This window comes from Ambystoma mexicanum, chromosome 7q, assembly GCF_040938575.1.
Source record: "Ambystoma mexicanum isolate Mex_15411 chromosome 7q, UKY_AmexF1_1, whole genome shotgun sequence".
Classification (NCBI taxonomy): Eukaryota; Metazoa; Chordata; class Amphibia; order Caudata; family Ambystomatidae; genus Ambystoma; species Ambystoma mexicanum.
In genome coordinates this window covers 430,656,554-430,672,296 of record NC_090941.1, presented here as the reverse complement: position 1 = coordinate 430,672,296, position 15,743 = coordinate 430,656,554, and positions in this window count along the sequence as shown.

The following is a 15,743-nucleotide window of genomic DNA, read 5'->3' as shown; positions in this document are numbered from 1 at the left end:
ATCTCTCCTCTGCCTTTGACACTGTCAACCATGCCATCCTGTTCAACCGTCTCCGTGAAAACCTGGGTATCACTGGTCAGGCTCTGGCGTGGCTGACCTCTTTCCTTTCAAATCGACCCTCCCAGGTCCAACTGGGGTCTTTCCTCTCCGACATCTTTTTCTCCACCTGTGGTGTCCCCCAGGGATCTAATCTCTCTCCCTGGCTGTTCAACCAGTATCTGGCACTCCTTGCCCACCGCATCGCCGCTCTCTGCCCTAATTTCCAGTGCTATGCGGACGATACCCAGCTCATTTTCAGGCTACCCTCAGCATCCCCCTCTCCTTCCCTCATCTCTGACTGTCTGTCTGCTATCCAGGAATGGTGTGCCGCCAATGACCTCTGCCTTAATGCCAGTAAGGCTGAGATTCTACTCATCGGTACACCCACTCCCTCCTTCCCTGCAGCTCTCTGGCCTGCCTCCCTTGGCCCCCTCCCTGCTCCTACCTGCAATGCAAAAAACCTTGGGGTCATCTTCGACTCCACACTCTCCTTCTCTCCTCATATTTCTGACGTCGCTAAGAAGTCACACTACCAGCTGCACCTCCTCAGAGGTATTCTTCCCTTCCTCTCCTTCCCCCAGAAGCTCACTGTCTCCCGAGCCCTGGTTCTCTCGAAGCTGGATTACTGTAACAGCCTCTACCTTAATCTGCCTGCCTCCACTCTCCGCCCTCTGCAACTCATACAGAACAGAACTGCGAGACTTGTCCTTGGCCTCAAGCCCAGGGACCGTATCTCTCCAGGACTGAAATCTCTACACTGGCTCCCAGTGGCTGCGAGGATAAAGTTCAAAACCCTCTGCATTGTCCACAAGGCCTTCTGGGGCCTTGGTCCTAAATACCTTCAACTCTCTCTTCTCAAATATCTTCCTTCCCGAGCCCTTCGCTCATCCGCCTCCAACTCCCTCAGGGTCAGCCGCTTCTCGAAGCAATGAGCTGGGGGTAGATCTCTCTCCGTGGCAGGGGCCTCCCTCTGGAACAGCCTTCCTGCCTCCCTGAAACTTGAGGAGAACCATCTCCGGTTCCGGAAGCACCTCAAAACCTTCCTCTTTGCCTCTGCTTTCTCTCTCCCTCTCCCCTGCTGAACAGCTAATATTCTTCACTGAAACTGCACTGATTCTGCAACTGGACCACTCTTAACGGCCTCGGTCCTGGGCCCAGCCACTCTCCACTTGCACTGATGCCCTGGAACCCCTCTGCACGGTGGGACTGTCTCTGTATCCCTACAGCCCCCCCCCTTTTCCAGCACTTGTTCTGCACTTACCTTGCACTTGCCACCAGCTGGCCCTATTTATTTATTACTTTACGCCACTTACCTTGTACTGCACTTCCCCCCCTCCCCTTCCCCTTGCACTTTTCCCCCTCCCCCACCCCTGCACTTGCGCGATCTGAATGACACCTGGCCTAGTAGGATCGTTGTCTGTCTCCCCTTGTGTCCTCCCCTCCCTGCCTCGTCGCGCCTTGAAACACCTGTGTATAGGCGCGTTACAAATGCCATATCATATCATATCATATCATATCATATCATATCATATCATATCTGTGGCTGCTTGATATGTTGTGGAAATGGTTGCTGTTGTGTGTATTGAAATGTGCCTTGCTCTTGCAGTGACTGTGTATACAGAGGCAGGGGAATACGGACCCCCCCCATTCACCATATTGTTGCCATCTTCCACTCTTTGCTCCTCTGCTCCTACACTCCCGTGCATAATGCCCAGTCATCTTTGATATCCTGGGTATTAGTCTTAGCAGTGCACGGTGGTGGTGTGAGTTATGGTTGTTTAGCTCACATAAAAGAAACAGGCTAAGGAAGTGATGGCGTCAATGATGACATCAATGACATGAGTGGTGGCATCTTTTGTGGTCGGGGTGGTAGTGGTAGCAGTAGGAAAAATGGGTGAGAAGCCTACCATAACTCCCGAATTTCAGGGGATTTTAGATTTTACCTGTAATCATAAGGTCCTTTTTACAAAGGTTATGTACAGAATGGCATAGGTTTTTAATAGGGCAACTTAACCATAACGTCCCTTCAACACATTTTGTTTGTAGTGAATTTTTGACGTTTTTAGTAGGGCAACATAGCCATAATGTCCCTTTGAGAAAAGTTTTTTGAATTATGTGCATACGTTCGCAGTACATTTGCAGTACTGTAGGTGAAGCATAACATAAGTGCACCAAAGTTTTTATTGAGTATTTAGAAGGATTCCAATAGTAATACATAAGCATACTGTAAAGTAACATTTGACTGCAGAGCCCATCTTTCTACACATTGCACAGTAGCATATGCTGTAGCACAGCATGGCCACATGGCACAAAACCCATACACACTTCACATTATTATGGGTGAGTCGTTGATAGTGCGGAAGGACAGTGTATATTGCTGTACAAATTTGTAACTGAAACAATTCCCGTTCAGAACTGAACAGGGCAAGTTTGCACCACAATAGAAGCAAGAGTGCATACCGAGGTCTGTGAATCAGTAAACTCCATTGCACCCTGAAAGAAAGGGGGCTGAATGTTAATGTTAATGTTAAAGGACATTTGTACCGTGCACTATCACCACCAAAGTGGTCCCCTGGCGCTCTGGCGGCTCTGAAAAAGGGGAGCAGAGGGTTGGGTTAGTGGGAATAAACTGGAAAAGTGCAAGAGAGCAGTGATGTGCTGTTGGCAGCCTCAGCCCGGTGGGTCCGTTGGCTGGGCTTGGGGTGTTTTATGGTCCGTAGTCGTCGTGTGCTGTTGTGCAAGTCTATGTGTGGTTTGTTTTGTTGTTGCATTGTTGTGAAGTTTGTGCGGATTGCTGCATTTTAGGCTTGTGGTTGTGTTTGGTTATAGTTTGAGAGGTGTATGCAGAGGGATGGAATTGTTAGTTGGTTGGTTAGTTGGCATTGCTGTCCTTGCAATTGTGGGATTCCAACTGGGTGCGGTACATGCTAACAGTCATATTTCTATCTGGATGCCGCACCAGCTAAAGTTCAGAATTCCATACTAGTGTGGCAAATGCTAACAGTCACATTTCTGTCTAGATGCGACGCAAGCTAGGGTTCAGAATCCTGAGTGTGGTGCATGCTAACAGTCACATTTCTATCTAGATTCGGCACAGGCTAGGTTCATAATTCTAAGTGTGGTGCATGCTAAGAATCACATTTCTATCTAGGTGCGACGCAAGCTTAAGTTCAGATTTCCATACTAGTGTGGCACAAGCTAACGGTCACCTTTCTATCGAGATGCGACGCAAGCTAGGTTCAGAATTCTAAGTGTGGTGCCTGCTAAGAATCACATATGCTAACAATCACATTTCTCTCTAGATGCGATGCGGGCTAAGCTTGAGAATTCCATCTCGGTGTGGCATATGCTAACAATCACATTTCTGAAATTCCATCTAGGTGTGGCATATGCTAACAATCACATTTCGGAAATGCCATCTAGGTGTGGCATATGCTAACAATCACTTTTCTCTCTAGATTTGGTGCAGACTAAATTTGAGAATTCCATCTAAGTGTGGCACAAGCTAACAGTCACATTTCTGTCTAGATGCGACACATACTAGACTTGAGAATTCCATCTAAGTGTGGCATATGCTAATAGTCACATTTTGTCCAGTTTTGGCGCAGACTAAACTTGAGAAATTCCATCTGAGTGTGGCATATGCTAACAATCACATTTCTGTCTAGATTTGACGCATACTAAACTTCAGAAATTCCATCTAAGTTTGGCATATGCTAACAATCACAATTCTGAAATTCCATCTAAGTGTGCTATATGCTAACAATCACATTTCTGTCTAGATGCGATGCATACTGGACTTGAGAATTCCATCCAAGTGTGGCATATGCTAACAATAACATTTCTGTCTAGATTTGGCGCAGACTAAACTTGAGACATTCCATCTAAGTGTGGCATATGCTAACAATCACAATTATGAAATTCCATCTAATTGTGGCATATGCTAACAATCACAATTCTAAAATTCCATCTAAGTGTGGCATATGCTAAAAATCACATTTCTAAAATTCCATCTAAGTGTGGCATATGCTAGCAATCACATTTCTGAAATTCCATCTAAGTGTGGCATATGCTAGCAATCACATTTCTGTCTAGATTTGGCGCAGACTAAACTTGAGAAATTCCATCTAAGTGTGGCATATGCTAACAATCACAATTCTGAAATTCCATCTAAGTGTGGCATATGCTAACAATCACATTTCTGAAATTCCATCTAAGTGTGGCATATGCTAGCAATCACATTTCTGTCTAGATTGCCAGTAGCTATACAGATTTTACGACACTAACCCATTGCAACAAAAACAAAGGATTTTTTATCTTCAACCGGAACACCTCCGGCATTCCCGTTTAAAGAAAACAAATCCTTTTCCAAGATGTCCATCATGGAAAGGGAAGGATGGCCGTTGCATGGAAAGTCTATTTACGCTTTCCATTGCAGCTGCCAGAAAATAAAAAAGTAAATTGTGTGCCCGTAGTGGGAGAAGAAGATTTCTATTTGTTTCAAAATGTGTGGTTTTTAGCAACACCTTTAAGAGAAAGCCAGTGCCTGGTGCACATGGCGACTGCAATGCAATGTTTTGTCCCAACCAGTACATGGCAGTATGTACCGCTCCGACATTGTGATCACTAAGCATACCTACAGCATACCCTTCAGAGACGGAAGGTGTACCTTTGGTTTATTACGACCAGAAAAACACTTGTGAAGTTTGAAAACACTGCCACATGTAGAAGCCAAAGGTGTTTGTTCGTGCGCAACGACCTTTCCATAAATGTGTGGAATATACAGGGAATATGTTTAGCAAAAATGTGTGTATAGAAGTCAAAGAATTACTCTTCTAATGTGCGGACAAACTCACAACAAATCCTGTGAGGCGAAGTATAGTAACGGTAGAAATATTGCAAGCAACACCATTGCCATCGACCTGTGTACACATTTTTGTGAAAGTGTCAAAAGGTGAAATGGGTGAAGAAATGGGTAGTGAGAAGGTATAGGGAATCAATCTTTTGAAACGTTTTTTGTACAGGAAATACTTTTATTGCACCTGAGCGCATTTTTTCACTTTTCGAAAGATAGTAAATATGACAACATAGCATTTTCATGCAGAACCGCTCTTGGTAATTGGAGCATCTGGGTAACAGAAAGTACCCTAATGGCACAAAAGCATTGAGACTTAGATTGGCAAAGGAAGTGGTATTCAATAGCGTTCTGGATAATGTACCTTGGAAGCGTAAAGAAATGATTCCATAAAGACGTATGAACCGGCATATGACACCCAGTAAAGAACATACTACAACCTGCAATTTAGAATGGCACATTGCGAAGGGAAACATGAAATGGTTAAAAAAAACACACTAACATGTAAAAATTAGTAAGGTACTTTTATTTCACAATGCACAGCGCTAAATCATCGCTCTCTCTTCAGTGGCAAAGAAATTTGAAGTGAATGTCTCTGTAGCACAATGAAAAGGTGAAGTCTGATGGGCACGTTGATTTTTTCCCGCACAATAGCCATGCGTTGTCAGCACAGTTTTTTAGCACACACACAGTGTGCACTTGCGACACAGTAGTCGGTTACCGCTCACAATCAATGACAAGACGGCGGCTATTGCTGTGAAGTAGTCCATCAGAAAGTATGGTTTATTACTTATAATGTTAGTGGCAATGGTAACGTTGTTCTTTGAGTGCACTGAAATTAAGTGTCGTTCACACAGTAGGCGTATTGCACTCACAGTGATGTACAAGGCGACGTGAATAGCTGCGAACTATGACACCAGAAAGGACGGTATGTTGCTTCGTACCGCTACAACTGCGTACGGGCATAAAGGCCTGATGCGGTCATCCATTGAATGATGACGAGCATACAACCGGTGACGAAGAGCTGTACTTGACGATTGAAAAATCCATCACTCAGACGCTGGAAACCATGACATTTGCAATGAGGAAGGAAGTAACTGAGGAGAAAAAATGAAAAATCTATCAATACGAAGCCTTTGTGCAAATGTAAGGTGTAACACATAACATTTCTATAAAGAAATAAGGTTATATAGGGAAAAGTAGTAGCTCACTACAAATGGTGACAATGTACTATCGGCATAGTAGGAAAAAAATATCAATGCCACATACATTTTGTAGGTAATAGTAGAAAGTGTAGTGACATCGTACAGACGGGTAATGTGCAATCTGAAATTTCAACGGCACACAAAGTTTCAAATGCATTACTAAGAATAATGTTTTTTTTTCTCTCTGCAGACTAAGTAAATAAAGGCAGATTGGTGAGAAGACCTGAAAAATGTGCTTACATGATATGCACTGGCTCCATTTCAGCCTCCGCAGTCACACAGTACTTCTTTGCAAGAATGTAATAAAGAGATTGGGCCAACTAGACCAGAGATGACAATTAGCTATTGTTCAAATCATAATAGCTTTCTGTTTATTGTACAAATGCATATATCATATGAAAAGTATATTTACAATGTTTATATTCATTGGTCATCTCCACAAACCAACTGTAATACATCCCTTCACAAACCACTCATTCACAACTCATTCATACAGTCATCATATTAACAAAAAATTAGTAACAGGTGATGTTCTGTTTAAATCACAGTAATAGGTCAGACAGTTCTTAAATTAAGCACTAGTTACTGTAGTAACATATAAAAAGTAACATATATTATTTGTGTAATTTTTGTATTTGTTTCTGAAAAAAAGGGGGGAAGAATTGCCATACTGCCAAAGGATTACAGTTCATTTGGTGTTGAGATATAAAGTTCTCCCATTCCTTAGTTATGACACCTCGCACGGCTACCCATTTGTGGCATAGTTCACACAAGACTCTCATAACTGAAATATTGGGAGCCGGTACAATTGGAACAAGTGCAGTTGACACTTCTGCAGAAGCTGAGGCTTCATTCAGTGTCTGTGATGTCCCACTGGTAGATGCAGGTGCTGGAGCTGGTGCTGATTTCTGTGCATGTAAGGCATGAGCCCCATGCATTTTTATTTTGTGGTGCTCATGCGATTTCCTATATGCATCATCCACAACATCCCAGTGGACTTACACTAGATAATTTATCATGATTGATGTTCTCAGGGTTTGTGACAGAACATTAGAAGGGCCACGTCTTAGTGTTTTCTTGCACAATGTGCATATAACATCCTCCACCTCTTTTTTAGAACAATGTTCTTTCACCTTGAAGTATCGTCAACTGTCTGCGGTGGCCTCCATTCCAGTTGGATTCTTACTGGGTAGCGACGGATTGGCGACCCAGGTGACACCATCATAACTGACGCTGCTTTCATGGTTGGACATGTTGGAATCTCCAACTGGGGAGGAAAATGTAAAACAAAAATGACAACATTAAAAAGACAATGCCACAATGTCAGACCTGCAGGGTGCATCTGCTCTGGCAGGGAGAGTTGTAGTCTGCTAGTCCGAAAGGGTGCTGGTGCATTACTACCGCCACCCTTTTTTCCAGACTCGTAATGAGGCCCAGTGTGTGTTAAAAACAAATGACATATCCTTACGTATTTTGATATAGCCGTGGTTATCCCATGTGGATGCCATGGGGAGACCCACCAGTCATTGCTGCATTTAGCCGTGCATGCATTTTTGATAGCCATGGCTATAAAACTGATTTAAAAGAGGAACATCGTAAAGACATATTTATAAAGGCAGTAGTATTTTAAGATATATTGAGTGTAGTCGTTGTACTCAGTTACTGTAAAATGTAATAACTTTCTATTCATCAACACTACATATCAATGTAAACACTTTAAAAAGTTAAGTACATATGCAACCAAAGTTTGTGAACAACAGGCTCATTTGGGGGGATGTGGTTGTATAATTCCTTTACTTTCTACACATGCTACATCAATTTGTTTAACCCAATTGTCTGTATTATTAATGTCAATTATGAATAGAATAACAAAACCCTGGAAATTCAAGGAAAAAACTTTAGGTGCCGGGACTTTAAGGTGAGCCATGCATTGTAAAAAAGAAAAACCTTGAAATTCAAGGAAACATCTTTAGTTGCATGGACATTAAGGAGAGAACAAAACCCTTGAAATTGAGCTAAATCCACCTTAACTTTGCACCCCATTTTGCACAGCCTGTGACCACAATGGTGACATCACAGATCACATCCCTGATGACTTTTTGACAAATGTGCACAAAAGATTTTAGAAAGATCATAGACCCAATCTTGAATATTTCTGCAAGGTCTGAATGGATTTTGTCAACTGGGAGCAAAAATATATGACTATTTTATGTACGTATATTTTTACACTTTTCAAAAAATAACACATGGATGGATTTGCAGGAACGTTGTGCAAGGAGCATTGGCAAGGACTTGAAGGCATGGTTTTGCAAATGTGTTTGTGTATTATTTTTTGAAAAGTGTCATATTGTAGGCACAAAAATGGTGATATACAATTGGTGACTGAGGCATAGTAGGTGGCCATGTGCTGTGGCCAGATTGTTCCAGTCATGTCCTCTGGCCATGTGCAGTGGTCAGATTGTCTGAGTCATGGGCAAAGGCAATGACTCGGATAATCTGGCTACTGGCCATGATCATGAGAGACTGGCAATGGGGTTAAAGTGGGCATTGCCAGCAGGGACTGGCTATATGGTGATGTTTTTGAAAATTGGGAAAGGTTTTGATTGGGAAAATAAATTCTGCCAGTAGCTAAAATTCTGTCCATGATGACAGCCCAAAGTGCTGCCCAGAATTTCATCAACAGATCGCCGCGACTATCGCTGCATAGACTCAGAGAGACAATGCTAATCAGCATATAATTACCAATCACACTGAACCAGGTGCCCATTTGGTCACCAGGCCATCCCTTGAAATCATTACCCACCCTTATTTGCGACCATAGTGCGACAAGATATTGGGAGTGGATGCTGCCCTCATTTCCACAACCTTGCAGCAATGATGTGCCGAAAATCCACATGCCTTGAGAAAGACACTAGAGAGTCTACTTACGTGTCGACTGAGTTCTAACAATAAATATAGCATCAAGAATTGTTTTGAAGACTGCTTCATTACAACAACAGTTACTTATTGAATAACCCAGTGTTCAGGTGAACAGGCCTCACTCTCCTATTTGAAACTTAATACTTGAAGAAGGAAGGGCACCTTTAGAAAAATCAACCAAATCGCCAGCACCAGGGTAATCTGTTTAAAGTACTAGGTAAAGTGCAGTGATCTACCTCTTCTAACGCCCTGCAATTACTTGATAATCGTGTATTGTGATTTGATTATTGGAGCATGCAGCATGGTCGAACCCTAGGTTTGAATGCATAAAAATATTTTACCTTTGGCTACAGCCTGAAGTGCTCTACTGAATGACAACAATCCTGCACAAGGAGCATCGGCAAGGACCTGAAAGCATGGTTCAACAAATCTGTTTTGTGTTTTATTTGTCCAAATGTAAGCACAAAAAAAGTTATATAAATTTGGTGCATGGACAATGGGCCTAGCTCTCGGCAAGGACAAATGCCTATTATGAGTTCCTAATTGGGTAATGCAGGATGGCTGAAGCTCTAGGTTGAAATGGGAAAAAACATTCTGATAGTGGCTGAGTCTGGAGTGCAAGATGGGATTGCAGCAAACTTGCGCGATGAGCATCAGCAAGGTCCTGAAAGGATACTTTTGGAAATCTGTGCTGTGTTTTACTTTTTTGAAATTGTCGAAATGTAAGTACAAAAAATTGTGATATCACTTTTCTGCCGTGGGCAACGGGCCTGGGATTCAGCAAGGACAAATGTCTACTCTGATTTACCTATTGCAGTATGCTCTGCTGATAACGACTCACATGTATGTGTTGCAAAAAATATGTTTGTTAAAGGAGGTATAAAGTTCTTCCATATATGATAAAAGAGTAACGCAAGGCACGGAGCATCAACCCTCGCCAAACAGGTACATAGACCCAAAGGGATGAAACGACCTGTCAAATCTATGACCACCTTATAATATCTCAGAACAACCATCTCCTTGTCAGAGGGACCTGGAACTGTCGGCAGATCCTAACAATGAGACAACTAAAAATGTCGAGCCCACGCCGAGGAAAGGAAATGAATCCCTGCCAACACATCACCAACGAATGCTGACCTCGATACAAATGAAGAAAATCCATCAACTTCAGCTAGTAAGAGAGCCCAACGCCCCAATGGAAGAGGGGGGCTGTGTCTGCCCATTCAACAAGAAAACGTGGGAGAGGAACACCACCTTACCTCTCCTGATCTAAACGCGTACAGAAGAAGTTCTTTGGACGTTCACCAGCTTAGCAAATCTCATAGTTCGGGACTCAGAGCCTCACGCCTATACTCCCCAACCAGAAGATCTTCAATGAACCAACCATCGCTGAGTCAGCCTGGGACACCAAATAAAAAAATAATGTCAGCCGGGACGATAGCTTTAGCGCCATTTACCAAGCTATATGAAGCGGTATCAGACTCTCTAAAAGACCAATGCAACACTGCAAGCAATGATCCACAGCAAGGTCATTTTTCTTGAAGCGTAAATCATGGTACTGGAAACTAGATCCAAGAATTTGGCGGCCTGCCAAGAACAGTTGGCTACAACTTTTCAAGATACCCAAAAGGAAACAAAACAGGGGTCAGCCAACATCATGACAAGTACACAAACAGAAACATGGATTGACTTAACATCTAGCAATCAAGAAATTCAGGGATCAACCGCACTCCCTGAGGCTCAAACGACCACAATTTGGTCATTTACAAACCAAGAGAAGCAAACCAAAACTCAAAGAGGACTTATGGTAAAAGGAAACGCAGACTTCCAAGAAGTATCTGACACTACTAGGAGTATGCTTCAAAAGGAAATGGTTTGGGGATCAACTTACTGTAAGAAAACAGTAATTTTACCTTCAGAAAAAATAGGAATTCCAATGTTTGACTCATCCAAGAGCTACGAAAGAGCAAAAAGCAACACCATCAATTTTCCGAACCAGGAAGGTGTAAAAATCTGCATCAAAATAAACTCCAGGCATAGAGGAACCCATGTGCAAACCAAACATGGTTGATTCTTCATCACCAAAAACGATTTTCTAGAGAATGAGAGATTGATGAACCTTAGCCAACACCTAATAGAGCGACTGCCCACGCAATCAAGCGAGGAGAAAAGCATCACTCTATTGAGCAAAACAACAACCAATAAATATAACGCCAACTCCATCAAAAAAGGACAAGAAATGGGAGTCTTCACTACATATTGGAGGACAGATGCAGAGCTTTGTAGAGAAGTAAATTGCAACCAGGAAAACTCCCCAACAGTGGGACAAAAAGCGTGTGATCGGAAATGAAATGAGTCCTCCAAGACACAGGAGTGCCAAACAGGAGGAAGGGCGAAACAACATAATCCATCATGGTTTTATGTTCACAGTAAAGAAAGGAACAAGACGTGCCAAAAAAACGGGCCCTCGCCAAGTCATGAACGCCAAACAGGTGGAAGGGTGAAAAAGCACAATACATCATGGTCCCATAACCAAAGTAAAGAAAGGATCAAGATTTGCTAGGAAAATGGGACCACCCAAAGTCATACGCCCAAAGAAAGGAACAAGACTGGTCTGCATTATAGATCAAGAACTCACATTTACAATGAAAAACCAAGGAAATGGGAGCAGGCAAAATGGATGATTAAATTATCACAATCGGAAGAAACCAACGACATGGTCACACTAAACAGGAGGTCAGTGCTAACACTCTTCAAACACATCCCGAACCTGCGTCAAATAAAATCAGACCTCCTAGTGGTGGAACCAAGCCATAAACACAAGAAAGCAAGAGCGCACCTATACATTGCTTCAACTACGATAAAGACCATCTTAAATGACGAAGCAAGAGAGCTGCTAAGAATGGGATACGATCTAACTGTTTACCCAACAAGCTGCATGGTAAATAGGACTCCTAACCACAGTGAAAATCAGCAGTCGGGCCACAAAGCGCAAGTCATCTCCACCAACCTTATTCAATAGCTAACCTCCAGGAAGACGCAGTGGCTACAAAACACAAGACAGCGGAAGAGTTAAGTGGCAGATGGCACCCATACAAGAAGTCCAGCCACAACTACATTAACAGCAAAAACAAGGAAAGCGAGAGAAAGCTCTTAGCTCCAGTGAGTGCGCTAACCATTGACCGGCGAAAGGATCACAAAACGGCAGAAATAGGGAGACACGTGGAGAGAGACATCAACATTGTGAGATCCATTACACAAGAGGTGCCAACAAAGAAATTAGAGACTGAGCCATTGTTGAAAGTCCCCCCAATGCAAGGCTTGTGGTCTTGGCTGCCGAAAGCCCCAACTATTTAGAAAAAAAGTAGAAATCCACTGCACCTGAGCACACCTACCAGGAAAACCATTGCCCTTATCAACCTAGACAAGTTATAAGGTTGTGCTCATGGAACACGAGAGGGCACTCACATTTACAAGCTACGGGTGACATTGACATCGGGGCCTACGATATATTATGCTTTCAGGAGACTTGGCTGAGAGAGCAATCTTCAATCCAAGGATAGGAACTAGTTTTGGCTCCAGCAAAAAAAGGTCTGTTGGGACGGCCTTCATCAGGCCTGTTGATCGCCTGCAAACACGGATGTGGGATTCTATTGGAGAAGACAGTGATCAGTAATCAAGCAATCCTGATGGTAAAATCAAAATGGACAAACCTCGACCACAAGAAGGAGAAGAATAAAAAATCAACAATAATAATAGTAAATATGTACTGGAATCCAGCCTCCATGGACTCAATAGCTTACCTAAAAATGGTAGAAGAGGCAACAGATGAGGCCTTTGCAGTCCACTTGATATTTGGTGGACTTAACGCAATTTGCCGATCGACAGCGGGAGCAGGTCTCCGTTCTGGGAAGCAATCAGCCACAGAGCAGCGCTGGAAATCGTGAACGAGGCTGATGGACTCAAGAAACCTGCATAACTTAGATGAGGCCATTCCAGATCCAAATCACCCACCATCATGGGAGAGAGAAGAAACAAAGGCCACAATTGACTATATATTTGTTACAGAATCAATATTTTGGTATCCGGTCATTGGATAGACATCCAAAGCATCGACAGCCATACCATCTAAAAAAAAGCATCTAAAAAAAGCATCTAATGCATTTTATTTTATGGTAAAGGGTTTAGTTTAATAAAAATGGGTTTTAAAGGTAAAAAAAGGTAAAAAAAAAGCTGGGTTTGCGGGACTCCCCCATTAAAAAACAAAAAATGCCACTTGACACTTTTTTAGATGATATGGCATTTGATGCTTTGGCTGTCAATGGAATGACTATAAACCTACACTATCTGTGATGAAAGCCTTTGAAGTCACAAGATCCAGCGCCAGCGACCATAATCCATTATCGACAAAATGACTGGTGACAGCCCCGCCTATGGACCAAATGCACACAAAGTTGGATACCACATGCAGGGGACTATACTAATACAGTCATCAAATTCAATTTGAGATCTGATGAACAGATATTCTGGCATGATTTACACAGACTTTCAAAAACAAATTGACTACTTACCTTTACTCATGACGTACAAGAAAGTGTCCACCTCTAAGTACAGCTCTGAAGAGTAGACAAAGCACATGTTCGAAAAAGTCCTAGTAGACAAACGACGAGAATTGAGGAAAATCCAACGCAAGGCAAAAACCATGGCAACTTCGTCAGCATTTAAAGAGGCAGCATTGGCCTTAAAGCAATATAATATTTGGGTTAAAAGTAACCGTCTTAACCTCTACCAACATGACTCTGAACACATCCTAAAGGCCATAAGGGAATTCTGGACCTTGTTGAAAACAATTAACTTAGACCCAGAAAATACTATGATAAATGACATCAGCGAGTATTCCTGGACATTACATATCAAGACATTGTATCAAAGTCCAGCAAAATCTCTGAACCCTTTTGCCAGGGTGCAACTTGTACCATGGGTAAGGGTGGACGACGAGGACAAGATAATAGAGCGTATCAAGTCTCTAAAGAATTCCACAGCCCCCTGACCAGATGGGGTTACCAACGTGGACCTACAAGCAAATCCATCTGAGTGGGCGAGACTTCTCAGTAAAATCATTGGGAGATGTGCAGACCTAAAAAGCATTCCGCCTTCGTGGAGAACAGCAACAGTGGTCCCAATCTTCAAGAAAGGTAACAAAAAGGACCCGGCAAATTATCGCCCAATTGCGTTATTAGACGTAATCCAGAAAGTATTTGGCTCCCTTTTCCTAGATAGATTTATGATCTGGGCCAAAAATGCACCTTGCGAAGATTACTTTCAAACAGGCTTTAAGAAGAACGTGGGCATGGCAGCAAATATCCTCCTTCTAAATCTCTTAAAGAACAGAGTACTGGAAGGAGGTCCTCGAATCTTCATCGCCTTTATAGACCTTACCCAGGCATTCGACCGAGTAAAGAGATCGAGACTATGGTCAAAGCTCGAGGCCTTTGAGTGTCCTACAGCCCTTTTAGAACCTATCAAGGCACTCTACACTAACACCAGTATGAGAATCCACTTAGACCAACAAGGATCACTGTGAGCACAGATCCCAATGGCACAAGGTGTAAAGCAAGGGTGCCTGCGTGCTCTGGCACTCTTTCTGGCATTTATGTGGGACCTCAAGGACTCAGGCGTAGAAATAAGAGCGTTTCCCACTGAAGTTAACTAAAACAGCAATCATGAGACTACTTTACGCCGACTATTTAATCCTGTTGGACCACACAACGATTGGATTACAACGGCAACTAAATAACTTGCAAAGATACATTACATTAAGAGAAACAACTTAGAAATCAATGAAAATAAAACAAAGTGTATGATTTTGGAATCAACAAACACGAAGAGAGAGAACATTTGTAGTAGCCTAGAAGGTTCACCAATTGAAAAAGTACAGGATTTCAAATATTTGGGCGTCACATTGGACAGCACGAAGCAAGACACTGCTATGCAAGAGGAACTAAGCGTTAAAAACAACAACCTGACGGCACAAGGAAGAGTGATTGATACAAAATTTGGCAGATACTCATCGGTCCCAGTTTGGGAGTTTTACAGAAAAAAAAATGGTTCCGTCACTAACATACGGAAGTGATGCCATGCCAAACTTACCTCCAAACATCTGGCCTAAATGAGAAGCATTATTTTGGAGAAAAGTATTGTGTTTGCCAAATTCCACTCCAGTGGCGTCCATCCGCCGAGAGTTAAGTTAGCTCTCCTTGAAAGGAAAAGTAAGACAGATCACATTGATGCTGTACAGGAAATGCCGAATGGCAGACCCCCCATCAATCTACAATCTAATAAGTCAAGAAATTGAGTCAAACAGCAATAAAAGGTTACGCTTGTTGAAAAAGGGAAACATTGAAGTACTTGAATCAATAGAGTGTGATGAAGAAACACTGATTTGTAACCCGGGGAGAATTCTAAAAAAACTGAAGGAGCAAGACTGGATAAATACGTTAGCAGTGGCAGAACAAAACAAATTGACAACTCTTCTTCCAACAAACACAAGAAAATTAGATGAGCTACAGCCCTGCATTAAAAAATGTCCAAGTAGGAAGGGGCGCAACCTTCGTTTGTGAGCTTGGTTAAACTCGCTTCCATCAAACGAGATCTTGGCCATCAGAGGCCTGTCAGCTTCGAACTGCAAAACAGCATCTGAAAATAAATAAAAGATCACTATCTAA